The sequence below is a fragment of the Tursiops truncatus genome, chromosome 3, assembly GCF_011762595.2.
Source record: "Tursiops truncatus isolate mTurTru1 chromosome 3, mTurTru1.mat.Y, whole genome shotgun sequence".
Lineage (NCBI taxonomy): Eukaryota > Metazoa > Chordata > Mammalia > Artiodactyla > Delphinidae > Tursiops > Tursiops truncatus.
In genome coordinates, this window is record NC_047036.1 from 126,547,396 (window position 1) to 126,560,680 (window position 13,285).

Consider the following 13,285-nt stretch of genomic DNA (forward strand, 5'->3'; position numbering starts at 1 on the left):
GATAATAAATGTTTGTTATTTAAAGATACTAAACTTTCACCCAAGGCAATCTACAGATTCAACACAATCCCTATCAAAATACCAATGGCATTTTTCACAGAACTAGAGCAAATAATTTTAAAATTTGTATGGGAGCACAAAAGACCCTGAGTAACCAAAACAATCTTGAGAAAGAAGAATAGAGCTGGGGGAATCATGCTTCCTGACTTCAGACTATACTACAAAGCTACAGAAATCAAAAGAATATGGTACTGGCACAAAAACAGACAGAAAGATCAATGAAACAGAATAGAAAGCCAGAAATAATCCCACACACTTATGGTCAATTAATCTATGACAAAGGAGGCAAGAATAGACAATGCAGGAAAAGACCCATTCAATAAGTGGTGGTTGGAAAGTTGGACAGTTACATGTAAACGAATGAAATTAGAACATTTTCTGCGACCATATACAAAAACAAACTCAAAATGGATTAAAGACCTAAATGTAAGACTGGAAACCATAAGACTCCAGGAAGAAGCATAGGCAGAACACACTTTGACATAAATTGTACCAATATTTTTAAAAATCTGTCTCCTAAGGCAAAGGAAACGAAAGCAAAAATAAACAAATGGGATCTAATTAAACTTAAGAGCTTTTGCACAGCAAAGAAAGCCATCGACAAAATGAAAAGACAACATACCAAATGGGAGAAAATATTTGCAAATCATATATCTAATAAAAGGTTAATATCCAAAATATATAGAGAACTCATATAACTCAACAACAGAGAACAAACAACCCTATTAAAAAATGGGCAGAGGAACTGATAGACATTTTTCCAAACAAGACTTTCAGATGGCCAACAGGCATATGAAAAGATGCCTAACATCACTTATCATCAGAGAAATGCAGATCAAAACCACAAAAAAACATCGCCTTACACCTATCAGAATGGCTATTGTTAAAAAGACCACAAATAATAAATGTTGGCGACTATGTGGAGAAAAGGAAACTGTTGTGCACTGTTGGTAGGAATGTACATTGGTGCAGCCATTGTGGAAAACAGTATGAAGGTTCCTCAAAAAACTAAAAATAGAGCTACCATATGACACAGCAATTCCATTCCATAGTATATATCTGAAGAAAACAACACTAATTTGAAAAGATACATGCACACCAGTGTTCATAGCAGCATTATTTACCATAGTCAACAACAGATGACCTGTCCCTCAACAGATGAATGGATAAAGATGTGGTACGTACACACACACACACACACACACACACACACACACACACACACACACACAATGGAATATTACTCAGTCGTAAAAAGAATGAAATTTTGCCATTTCCCACAACATGGGCAGATCTGGTGGGTATTATGCTTAGTGAAATATGTCAGAGAAAGACAAATACTGTATGTTACCATTTATATATGGAATCTAAAAAATACAAATGAATGAATGTAACAAAACAGACTCACAGATATAGAAAACAAAGTAATAGTTACCAATGCGGGTGGTAAGGAGGCGGCAGCGTCCCGGGCGGGCGGGAGGTGCAACAGCAGCGGCAGCGCGAGGGCTGCGAGGGCTGGGCCGGCCGGCTGGCAGACTATGATGCGGAACTTCTGCGCGGCCCCCAACTGCACGCGGAAGAGCACGCAGTCGGACCTGGCCTTTTTCAGGTTCCCGTGGGATCCAGCCAGATGCCAGAAGTCAGTGGAGAATTGTAGGAGAGCGGACTTAGAAGATAAAACACCTGATAAACTAAATAAACATTACTGATTGTGTGCCAAACACTTTGAGACTTCTATGATCTGTAGAACTATACATTTTGCAGAGGCATCAGAAAACTAAAGAATGATTGGGTTATTGTATTTCTCAAAATTAATTGAAGCAAATACATGTGAAGTCATTGGGAGAGTCCTTATAGGACAGTTCTTCGAGATAATGCAATGCCAACAATATTTGATCTTACCAGCCATTTGAATAATCCACACAGTAGACACAGAAAACGAATAAAAGAATTGAGTGAAGATGAAATCAGGACACTGAAACAGAAAAAAATTGATGAAACTTCTGAACAGGAACCAAAACATAAGGAAATAAACAGCAACAATGCTCAGAACCCCAGTGCAGAAGAAGGGAGTGAAGAGCAGGGTGAAGACATTTTAACTTTAACCCTTGAAGAGAAGGAAAACAAAGAATACTTAAAATCTTTATTTGAAATTTTGATTCTTACGGGAAAACAGAACACAACTCTGGATGGACATGAAGCTGATAAAATCCCAGAAGGTCTCTTTACTCCTGATAACTTTCAAGCACTGCTGGAGTGCCGGATCAATTCTGGTGGAGAGGTTCTGAGAAGGCGCTTTGAGACAGCAGCAGTTAACACATTGTTCTGTTTGAAAACACAGCAGAAACAGATGCTAGAGAGCTGTGAGAGTTGCATTTGGGAAGAAACCCTAAGGGAAGTGAGAGACTCACTTCTTTTCCATCATCACTGACGATGTGGTGGACTTAGCAGGGGAAGAGCACCTGCCTGTGTTGGTGAGGTTTGTTGATGAAGCTCACAACCTGAGAGAGGAATTTGTGGGCTTCCTGCATTATGAAGCTGATGCAGAAATTTTGGCTGTGAAATTTCACACTACGATAACTGAGATGTGGGGATTCAACATGGAGTACTGTCGTGGCCAGGCTTACATTGTGTCCAGTGGATTTTCTTCCAAAGTGAAAGTTGTTGCTTCTAGACTTTTAGAGAAATATCCCCAAGCTATCTACACACTCTGCTCTTCCTGTGCCTTAAATATGTGGTTGGCAAAATCAATGCCTGTTACGGGAGTATCTGTCACATTAGGAACAATTGAGGAAGCTTGTTCTTTTTCCCATCAATCACCACAACTGCTTTTAGAGCTTGACAATGTAATTTCTGTTCTATTTCAGAACAATGAAGAAAGGGGCAAAGAACTGAAGGAAATTTGCCATTCTCAATGGACAGGCAGGCATGATGCTTTTGAAATCTTAGTGGACCTCCTATAAGCACTTGTTTTATGTATAGATGGTATAAGTAGTGACACAGATGTTAGATGGAATAACTGTATAGCTGGCCGAGCATTTGTACTCTGTAGTGCAGTAACAGATTTTGATTTCATCGTTACCAACATTGTTCTTAAAAATGTTCTATCTTTTACAAGAGCCTTTGGGAAAAATCTTCAGGGGTAAACTTCTGATGTCTTCTTTGCAGCCAGTAGTTTGACTGCAGTGCTGCATTCACTAAATGAAGTGATGGAAAATATCGAAGTTTATCATGAATTCTGGTTTGAGGAAGCCACAAATTTGGCAACCAAACTTGATATTCAGATGAAACTCCCAGGGAAATTTCACAGAGCTCAGCATAGTAACCTGGAATTTCAGCTAACCTCTGAGAGTTACTATAAAGAAACTCTAAATGTTCCAACAGTGGAACACATTATTCAGGAACTGAAAGATACATTCTCAGAACAACACCTCAAAGCTCTTTAATGCTTATCTCTGGTACCCTATGTCATGGGACAGCTTAAATTCAATACATCAGAGGAGCATCATGCTGACATGTACGGAAGTGATTTACCTAATCCTGACACACTCTCTGCTGAGCTGCATTGTTGGAGAATCAAGTGGAAACACAGAGGGAAAGATATAGAGCTTCCATCCACTATTTATGAAGCCCTTCATCTGCCAGACATCAAGTTTTTTCCTAATGTTTATGCATTGCTGAAGGTCCTATGTATTCTTCCTGTGATGAAGGTTGAGAATGAACGCTATGAAAATGGATGAAAGCGTCTCAAAGCATACCTGAGGAACACTTTGACAGACCAAAGGTCAAGTAACTTGGCTTTGCTTAACATAAATTTTGATATAAAATGCGATTTGGATTTAATGGTGGATACATATATCAAACTCCATACAAGTTAAGTCAGAGCTTCCTACAGATAATTCAGAAACCATTTAAAATACCTAAGAGACTTTTAAAATAGGCTTTCTCTTATATTTGATATTTGAAAAAATCTGTAAGAAATTTGAAAATACCTTTCAGAAAAGTTGTAAGGTGTACCTAGGCCACTTAATCACTGAATATCTTGACCTGTAGGCCTCGCATTGAGTACATTAGTCATTGATAATCTTCCTGTTTAAATGGCCCGTTTGAAGTCCTATGCTTTGGAGACCTAACTGTTCTTCCAGAAGATAGCATTGAAAGTACCATGTTACACTCTGTGTGATCTCTGCTAATGGCACTTTGAAATTGTATTAGTTAAGTCATTTTAGATATAACATTTGTCACTGCGGATCCAATTGTCAGGTACTGAGTTATCAGTTCTTTGAAGAAATAAATTTTGAGGAGGTATGGGAGGAAGGAATACATTTTACAAAACATTACAAGGAAGCTCATGACTGACCTTTGAATAGTAGGAGTTTTAAGTATGCTGTTAAAAATCTGTAAGGGACAGTTAAGAAAATTATCAGACCGTAAGAGAAACGTGTGAGTTTGCCAAACAAGGATTTCAGTGTAGATTTTGTCTTTATCAAATGAAGTTGAAGGAACAAGTTATAGTTAAAGTTTGAATGGAAGAGCCTTCCCTTGTTGTTCCACATCTGATTGTTGCTGTTTACATTCCTTTATTGAGCCTACATCTTCATAAGCTTTTTGACAGGTATATGTTGAACACTTCTGTTTCATGGTCAAGACAGGATCAGAGGCCATGGATACTGACAACTGATTTCTCTGTTTTCTTCTGTCTTTTTCCATGATTATATCTACTGCCTCACCTTGGTTTACAAGCAAAACCTAGAAAACCTACAAAAATAAGTGTTTTGTGGTTTATCTAGGAATAATACAGAAAATATTGCTGTTATTTTTGGTGAAGAAAATCAATTTTGTATAGTTTACTTCAACCTAAATAAAATGTGAATTTTGTTTAAAAAAATAAAAGTTACCAATGTGGGGAGGTAGGAGATTAAGAGGTACAAACTGTGTACAAAATAAATAAGCTACAAGGATATATTGTACAGCACAGGGAATACATCCAATATTTTATAATAACTTTAAATGAAATATAATCTATAAAAACTTTGAATCACTATGTTGTACACCTGAAACTAATATAATACTGTAAATCAACTATACTACCTCAGTTTAAAAAAAAGGAAAAAAGATACAGATTAAAATTAGCCAGGAAAAAGATACACAGGGAAGAGTCTAGAAGAGCCATCAGATGCGAGCTTCCATCTGTCCTCTCCCAGTGGATTGATACAGACAACATTTAAGTCTTCTATCAACAATGAGAGACAACATGCACAAAGTACTGCCAACCCATGAAGTTCACTTGAGCCTTGGTGTCCAGAGTTTTTATTCAGGGTCAGTCATGTAGACAAGGTGTGCATACATGGCTGACCTTCGTTACTTAGTCTCTAGCCTCTCAGAGGCCAAACTGATACTAAGTGTCCCAAAGCCCCATGTAAAAAAGATGCTTTTATCAGGCAGGATATTCCAAAAACTTAGAGGTTACCTCCTGGGAGCCTGGCAAGTGGTCAAACCTTTCTTTGAAATGTGCAGGTTTTAGACAACCCAGGCCTACTGAGTTTATCTTTTACTGCAGAGAAGCACACTCTTTCTTGAAATCCAGAGACTTTTGGTGCCTGACAACAACAGGAGTGGCAGTAGCAATGACAACAGGCACCATGCACCACTACAGGTGCTAGAGACATGAGAGCAACTGAGTCTGCAGACTCAGGACAGTTAATCTCAGCCCTGGCCAGAGCAGCCTTCATAGGCCCAGGAGGAAGTGGAGCCAGCATGTCCACGGCAGGCACTGTGAAATATACTCGAGAATGTTTAAAATGGCTGCAGCAAGGGCCACAAGCCTGGCCTTCTAGTATGTCAGCAGGAACTGCTGATCTCTCCCCAGAGGGCAGCATGAGTGTGGTGATTACAGAAGCCTGTTGCAGAAACAGCTTAAGATTCAGTAGTGGGACACCTCATCCCAAACTTGCAGGGTTAAGGCAACACAAGTGAACGGAACAGAAGCCAGAGAGTTTCCCAACCCAAGAATGAAACCCAAATGGAAAGAAAGGGAAAGGATAAGTTCCAATTAAAGCCATTCCAACACCATAAGGTGGGGCAGTACAGAAAAACCCTCATATTATCCATATGCTGGTTAGCCTGCCAGGGAACCACTAAGAGTTAAAAAGAAAAAAAGGAGGGAAAGGCCAGAGCATCCCAGGGAAGAGAGGATGCAGCTTCTCCCCCATCATAAATACTGGACTCAACCTACCACATAGGAGTCTAAGTGGGTGGCCAGAAAGCCCTTCCTTCTGTGAAAGGGCCTATACTAAGGCCTCTGTGAAGAATAAGTGAAACAGTAACCCTCTTCTCAAGGAGCTTGCAGTGTAGTAGAGTGGATTGCAAACTTTCTTTTTTTTTTTTTCTTCAGCTGCTCATGAGGATCACAAATACCAAATCATGGGTCATGCAGGGTATATATTGATAAGCACAAGAAAGAAATTGAGTGAAATTGAAGTGATCTGACTGCATCCCTCTCTGGACTATGATCTCCATAGCACATGATCTCTGGACCATGATCTCCTATAGGGCACTGGGTCAATTCAATTGTGTAGTGAATTGACTGTCTCTTATGGGAAGAAAAACTTAGACTTGCTGCTACCTGTTCTGTGCCAGGTGCTACACCTGGTGCTTTACAAGCATAACTCATGCTTGTAACAATTTTATGCTTAAGGCATTGTCATCTCAGTTTGAAGAAAGTCATATGAAGAAAATGGAGGCTCAGAGGACTGAAGTGACCTGCATAAGTCACACAAGCTAATATGTAGTAGAGCTAGAATATCAAGCTGTGTCTTTCTGACTATATAACCTGTGCTCTTTGCCATATACTGCGAATTATTTCTTTTAATTACTAATGTAATAAGTGAAAATGGGTATTCTTTTTAAAGAGCAAGCATATAAAAGTTATGTAAAAGTTGCAGGACTTCCCTGGTGGTCCAGTGGTTAAGAATCCATCTTGCAACGCAGGGGGATGCCAGTTCGATCCTCGGTCAGGGAACTAAGATCCCACATGCCTTGTGGCAACTAAGCCCGCACACCGCAACTACTGAGCCCACGCACCACAACTAGAGAGCTTGCATGCCACAACTACAGAGCCCTGGTGCTCTGGAGCCCGTGCACCACAACTAGAGAGAAGCCCGCACGCCACAACTAGGGAGAAGCCCATGCACCACAATGAAGCACCTGTGCGCCACAATGAAAGATCCAGTGTGCCACAACTAAGACCCAATGCAGCCAAAAAAATAATAAATAAATAAATAAATATTAAAAAACAAAAGTTGCAAATATAACAGTGTCCTGATATCTTTCAACCAGCTTCCCCTCATGTTAACATCTTACATAACCACAGTACAAGCATGAGAATCAGGAAATTAACATTAGTACAATGTTATTGACTACTGTAAAAACTGTATTTGAATTTCATAAGTTTTTCCACTGAAACTATTTTTGAAAAGGTCCAATCCAGGATCTCACACTGCACTAGTTATTTCTCCTTAGTCTCCTCCAATCTGCAGCAGTTCCTCAGTCTTTCCTTGTCTTTCATGACCTTGACACGTTCTAAGGGTATTGATCTCCTATTTTAATGTTCCTCAATTTGGGTTTGTCTGATATTTCTTCATGATTAGTCTGAGGTTATGCATTTTAGACAAGAACACTGCAGAAGTGATTTTGTGTCCTCCTGAGGGCATCCCATCACAGGATTTAGGTTGTTGATATATCTTATTACTGGTGACTTTGACTTTGATCACTTGGTTAAGAGGGTTTCCATTAGGTCTCTCCACTCTCAAGGTAATATATTTTCCTTTGCAGTTAATAAATATTTTGGAAGAGATGGTATGAAGCTCTACAAGTATATTTCTTCCCAAATTTTCACCTCCTAATTTTAGCATCCATCAGTGGATTTTATCTGCAGTTATTCCTGTGGTATTGACCTAATGGTGATTTTCTGTTTTCCTCATTCTTTTCACACTCATTAGTTGGAATTCTACAGCAAGGAAGAGCTATCTCTTCTCCCTCATTTATTTATTCAATTATTTATATCAGTATGGACTCATGTATAAGACTCTGGAATTTGCTTGTATCCAGATTGCCAAAGATCTCAAATACTATGTTAAGAGTTTGCACTTGATTCATTGGGCAATGGAGAGCCACTGTGGCTTTTTTTTTTAAGCAGATAATTAATATAGACATTATTAATGGCTTTTGAATCAGAATCCATCAGTGAATTAGTTGAGGATCAAAGTAAGAATCCCTTCCTTCCCTCGTTGTCCCTGTAGGTCCTTTGTTGCTTATGGCTCTGGCTCTTCTATCTAGGGCTTCAAGTAAGAGCCCCAGTACAATTGGCTTTTTAAAAAAATAAATTTCAAAGCCTACCCCATTACACAAACAGTAGTCCCATGTTCTGAGTAAGAAGATACAGCAGTTTTGGCTCATTGTTAAAGAACCTCAAATCCCACACTACTCCATAGTGGCCCCAGGTTCTGAAAATAAGAGACCCAGAAGGACTGGCTCATTGCTGACAAAGCTCAAAGTCTACCTTATTGCACAGACAGTGGTCTGGGGTTCTGCAAGAACCTCAGTGCCTACTGTACTGTGCATAATACAGAGGTGGACACCATCGGGTTGCAAGCTGTGGAGGAGAGCACCACGTAATCCATCACACAGACAGAAGAGCATGGGGAAGGGCTGGAGGTCACTGGTGCCATCATATCTAAGACAAGGAGACAGTAACCTGTTAAGCCCATCAGAAGAAGAGCCAGAACATGAAACCAAGCTGTTTTCAGTTTAGCATCCCTTTGTTTTAAATTCATTTTTAGAATGAATTATTATCTTCTTTTTGAACTTATGTATTCCACAGCATAGAAGTGACCTCACAGTGGATTCTGTGACATCAACCAAGCTTCAGCCTGAGACGACCCTAGTCTCCAGTCAAATGGAGCCTCACCTCATACCCATGCTCCATGGAGCTGATAGAAACACTCTACCTCACATTAACCCCTGTCTATCTTTGGTTCCTCAAGGTTATGGCTGAAAGTCATCTTCTGTGGGCTGGAAAGCACCACCACCTCCTTCTCTTGCTTGTCTTCCCTTTGAAGGTCCCTGAACATAGATACTATGTCTGGCCTGTAGATCAAGCAAGAACAAGACTCATGTTTCCTCAGTATACTCATGGGAGGGAGGAGGGGAACAGCAGTATTTGTCAGGCTACCATCTTGACTTGACTTCGCAATTCCACTTCTGGGTATATGAGAAACTCTAACACATGTGTACCAGGAGACAACTGTAAAATGCAACAAAATATAAGGGCAAAACATTGGAAATAGCCCCAAATGTCCATCAACTGGGGAACTGATAAATTATGGACTACATATACTGTTGGATACTATACAACAGTGGTAGACACACAGGCATGAATGAATCTCACCTATGGTAGGGTAAAAACAGTAAGTCACAGAACACATGTGCTTTAGTTCAATGTATAAAACAGTTAATAATAATACCTAGCAATAAATTATTTAGAGTATATATTTGGCAAAATTAGAAAAAAGGAAGTATCTATAGGGTATAAAGGAGGGAGATGTTATTAGGGAAGTATACACAGCAGCTTCAATAGTGTTGGCGACTGTTCTATTTCATAAACAAGGTGGTGGGTACACAGGTATTTATTTTCTAATATTTTCACATTTCTGAAATCTGGATGGTCTTAAGATATAGCTGTCATTATCATGAATACACCTGAGTCAGTTTTTTAATACATTTTACTTTGTATGTATTCACAAGGGTGATAAATGTTAAAACCAAAGTCTGAAAAAAAATTTAATAAGTATAAAAAATTCAAAATGACAAAAAAATCATTGTGTCAGTTTAATTGGTATAATTTTTTCTTTTTTAGTGGTACATAAAATACAATATGTATTATACTTGATGACATCTTATATTCAGAGGGATACTAAATTTTTAACCATATTAACTGTACATTGTATATACAGTTTTGCAAGTATGGTATATTTTATCATAAAAATCTATTGTCTGTTATCATTTTTCACAGGGGTAAGAAAAAACACAAATACCTATGGGAAAAGGTATTTCATGTAAACAGTAACTAAAGGAGAGTAGGGTTGGCTATACTAATATTAGACAAAATAGACTTTTAAGTCAAAAACTGTTACATGAGGGAATTCCCTGGCAGTCCAGTGGTTAGGACTCCGTGCTCCCTGCTGAGGCCACGGGTTCAATCCTTGGTTGGGGAACTAAGATCCTGTAAGCTGTGTGGCGCAGCCAAAAAAAAACTGTTACAAGAGACAAAAAAGGACACTACATATTGATAAAAGGATCAATTCACCAAGAAGATATAACAACTATAAACATATATGCACCAAATCACATACCTCCAAACTGTATGTAGCAAATATTATTAGAATTAGAGAGAGAAGTAGGCAGATCTACAATAATAGTAGACTTCAATAATCCACTTTCAATAATGTATAAGACAACCAGACAGAACATCAGTATGGAAGCAGAATACTTGAACAATACTATAGACAAATGGACACAACAGACACCTATACTCCTCTCAACAACAGAATGTAAATTTTTTTTCAAGTGCACATGGAACATTCTTCAGGATAGACCCCATATGTTAGAATACAAAGCAATTGTTAATAAGTTTTAAAAGATTGGAATTATGCAATGTATCCTTCAAATCACAATGGAATGAAACTAAACATTAATATCAGAAGAAAAACTGAAAAATTCACAAATATGTAGAAACTAAACAACATACTTTTGTTTGTTTGTTTGTTTGTTTTGCGGTACGCAGGCCTCTCACTGTTGTGGCCTCTCCCGTTGTGGAACACAGGCTCCGGACGCGCAGGCTCAGTGGCCATGGCTCACGGTCCTAGCCGCTTCGCAGCATGTGGGATCTTCCCGGACCGGGGCACGAACCCGTGTCCCCTGCATCAGCAGGCGGACTCTCAACCACTGCACCACCAGGGAAGCCCTAAACAACATACTTTTAAACAACCAATGGGTCAAAGAAGAAATTGCAAGGGAAATTAGGAAATATATTGAGACAGATGAAAACAAAACACAATGCACTGAAACTTATGAGAAACAGTAAAAGCATTGCTAAAAGGACAATTTATATCTGTAAATACTTACATTTAACAAGAAGAAAGATTTTAATTCAACAACCTAACTTTTTCTCTTAAAGAACTAGAAAAAGAAGAACAACCTAAACCCAAAGCTAGCAGAAAGAAGGAAGTAATATAGATTGGGTAAAGCTGCCTAAAAAGTACAGTACAGGAACTCAGTATCATTTCCCTTTCAATTAGGAACTCAACAGTATGCACTCAGTCTTAAAACACTTCTCCAGGCAATGAGATATAATTATAGACAAACTAACCTGAATCAGAAATATTTGTTTCCTTTTTCTGGTTGAGCCTGGAGTTGAGGTTGGAACAGGGCACAATCTTTTTGAGTTCAGTTACCAGAACTGAAGACTCAATGGAGAACAGGCCTTTTCCATTTGCTCTGTTATTTTCAGAGTGTGGTTTTAAACTATGTCTCTGGAGATCTATCCAGCTTGCTTCAGGTTCTGGGTACCATCCTGCATCTTTACATACCATACGGACAACTCTGGCATCACTGTTCTTGATGAGAACGTGTGAGGAACTTCCTATTCTTGTGATATGAGAAGGGAACAAGAAGCTCAATTAAGAAATCAAAAAGTGGTTTGATTCTAGTTTCAGTATTTTGAATATGATGGACCAAATCAAAGGATGGTCCATCTCCTGTATAACTTAGGTAAAAACAATGAAAAATTTCCATCAAAATACATAATTATCCTAAGGAATCATATATAGCAGAAAAAGGCAAGAACAAGTAATTTTTAAGAACTGAGATAACTGAACATATGGAAGAAAAGAAGATAATAATGAGAAGCTGAGTCTAACAATTTATAGTAATTTCAGAAGCACCCTAAAAGCTGGTTGAATGGCACAGTTCTAATCAAAAGTTATTATACCACAACAGAAGTCAAATTGTCAAAGCAGATTCAGAGAAATTAGGCACCTTACTTAACAGCAAATTTTACTAATGATGAATTAAGGATACAAGCAAAAAAGCAAGTATAACATCTATCTCTGGAAGGGTCCAAACTATCATATACACCTCCAAAAAATAGATTTTTGTACTGGGACGTATTCTGGCTTCAGAGCTAGAGATGAGTGTTCACTGTGTGTGTTGGACATGTGCTGTAAAAGTCAGCTCTAGGGAGCTATTTAAGTTTAGAGCTTCTTAGTTTTTATATTCCAACAGTCATGCAGAGAGGGGATCTACAAGACTAATTTCTGTTCTCTAAGAGGTGCTCCATAATCAATAAATTCCAGATTTGTTTACAATAAGCAATGTAAAAATTCTGGTAAAAATATTCTCACATGAGACCTTCTTTGGCTATCCTCCTACTTGTAAGTTTACATGGAGGAGAGAGTTACAGAGCTGTTGAAGGATTCAACACAATTCAGCCCATATCACAGGAGCAAACCAACTGGGCCTTCAAGAGACATGCAGTAAGGCACCAAGGGGAGGTAAAAAGAGTGTGTGAAAAGGTATGTTTTTAGAAGTATCATCTCATTGTACCTTCTCAGAATACGGGTTTGGGCAAAAGTATTTGTAGGAGAAGAACATCACCTTGTCAGAAAACCTGAATTGCTTGTCCTAGTCCAAAAAATATTTGAATAACAGGATCTTCTGTAAAAAGAGTGGATATTAGGTTGAGAAAGGGAAACCAGAATAATCCAGAATAAAGAGAAGGCTGAAGGCTCTTCAGCAATGCCTTTCTAGAAGTTCCAACGTTGGGCCTAATAGTTAGTTAGTGAAAGAGGACAAACAAGAATATTTCTCATTCAAGGGATAGTATATCCCAATTCTGAGGCTCCTGAGAGGTTGAATATACAGGGTTATAAATTTTTAAAAATCTGTATTATCCAGAATTTTAAATGAACAATTATAACTGCTCATAGTATATAAATGTGCCACTTTGGACATTTATATTCATTTTCTTATTTGATATTTACAACAGGGTATGGAGTTGGCATTATGGTCCCCATTGTATAGTGCAAGAAATAAGATCCAGAAGGCTCATAACTGCAGAGGCTACCACGAACCCATGTTTTCTGTTCCCAAGTGCAAATGCTATTCC

The 13,285-nt window shown here is 38.5% G+C and overlaps 1 protein-coding gene and 1 pseudogene across 17 annotated transcripts in view; one reads left to right on the forward strand and one right to left on the reverse strand.

Annotated features, from left to right (window-relative positions):
* The window catches only part of LOC117307482 (uncharacterized), a 186,029-nt gene that overhangs the window by 46,368 nt on the left and 126,376 nt on the right, over nt 1–13,285 (reverse strand). For 11 of the 17 annotated variants that reach the window (XM_073802722.1, XM_073802708.1, XM_073802720.1 and 8 more), the window contains 3 exons: nt 11,489–11,766; nt 10,868–11,095; nt 1,496–8,794 (listed from right to left, as the gene is read on the reverse strand). The exons of 1 other annotated variant lie outside the window; for it this stretch is intronic. The gene's annotated coding sequence lies outside the window, so the exon portion shown is untranslated. The remainder of the gene's footprint in view (nt 1–1,495; nt 8,795–10,867; nt 11,096–11,488; nt 11,767–13,285) is intronic. 5 more of the 17 variants (XM_073802714.1, XM_073802711.1, XM_073802707.1 and 2 more) reach the window with 4 other exon arrangements.
* Nucleotides 1,599–3,999, forward strand: LOC141278343 (52 kDa repressor of the inhibitor of the protein kinase-like; annotated as a pseudogene).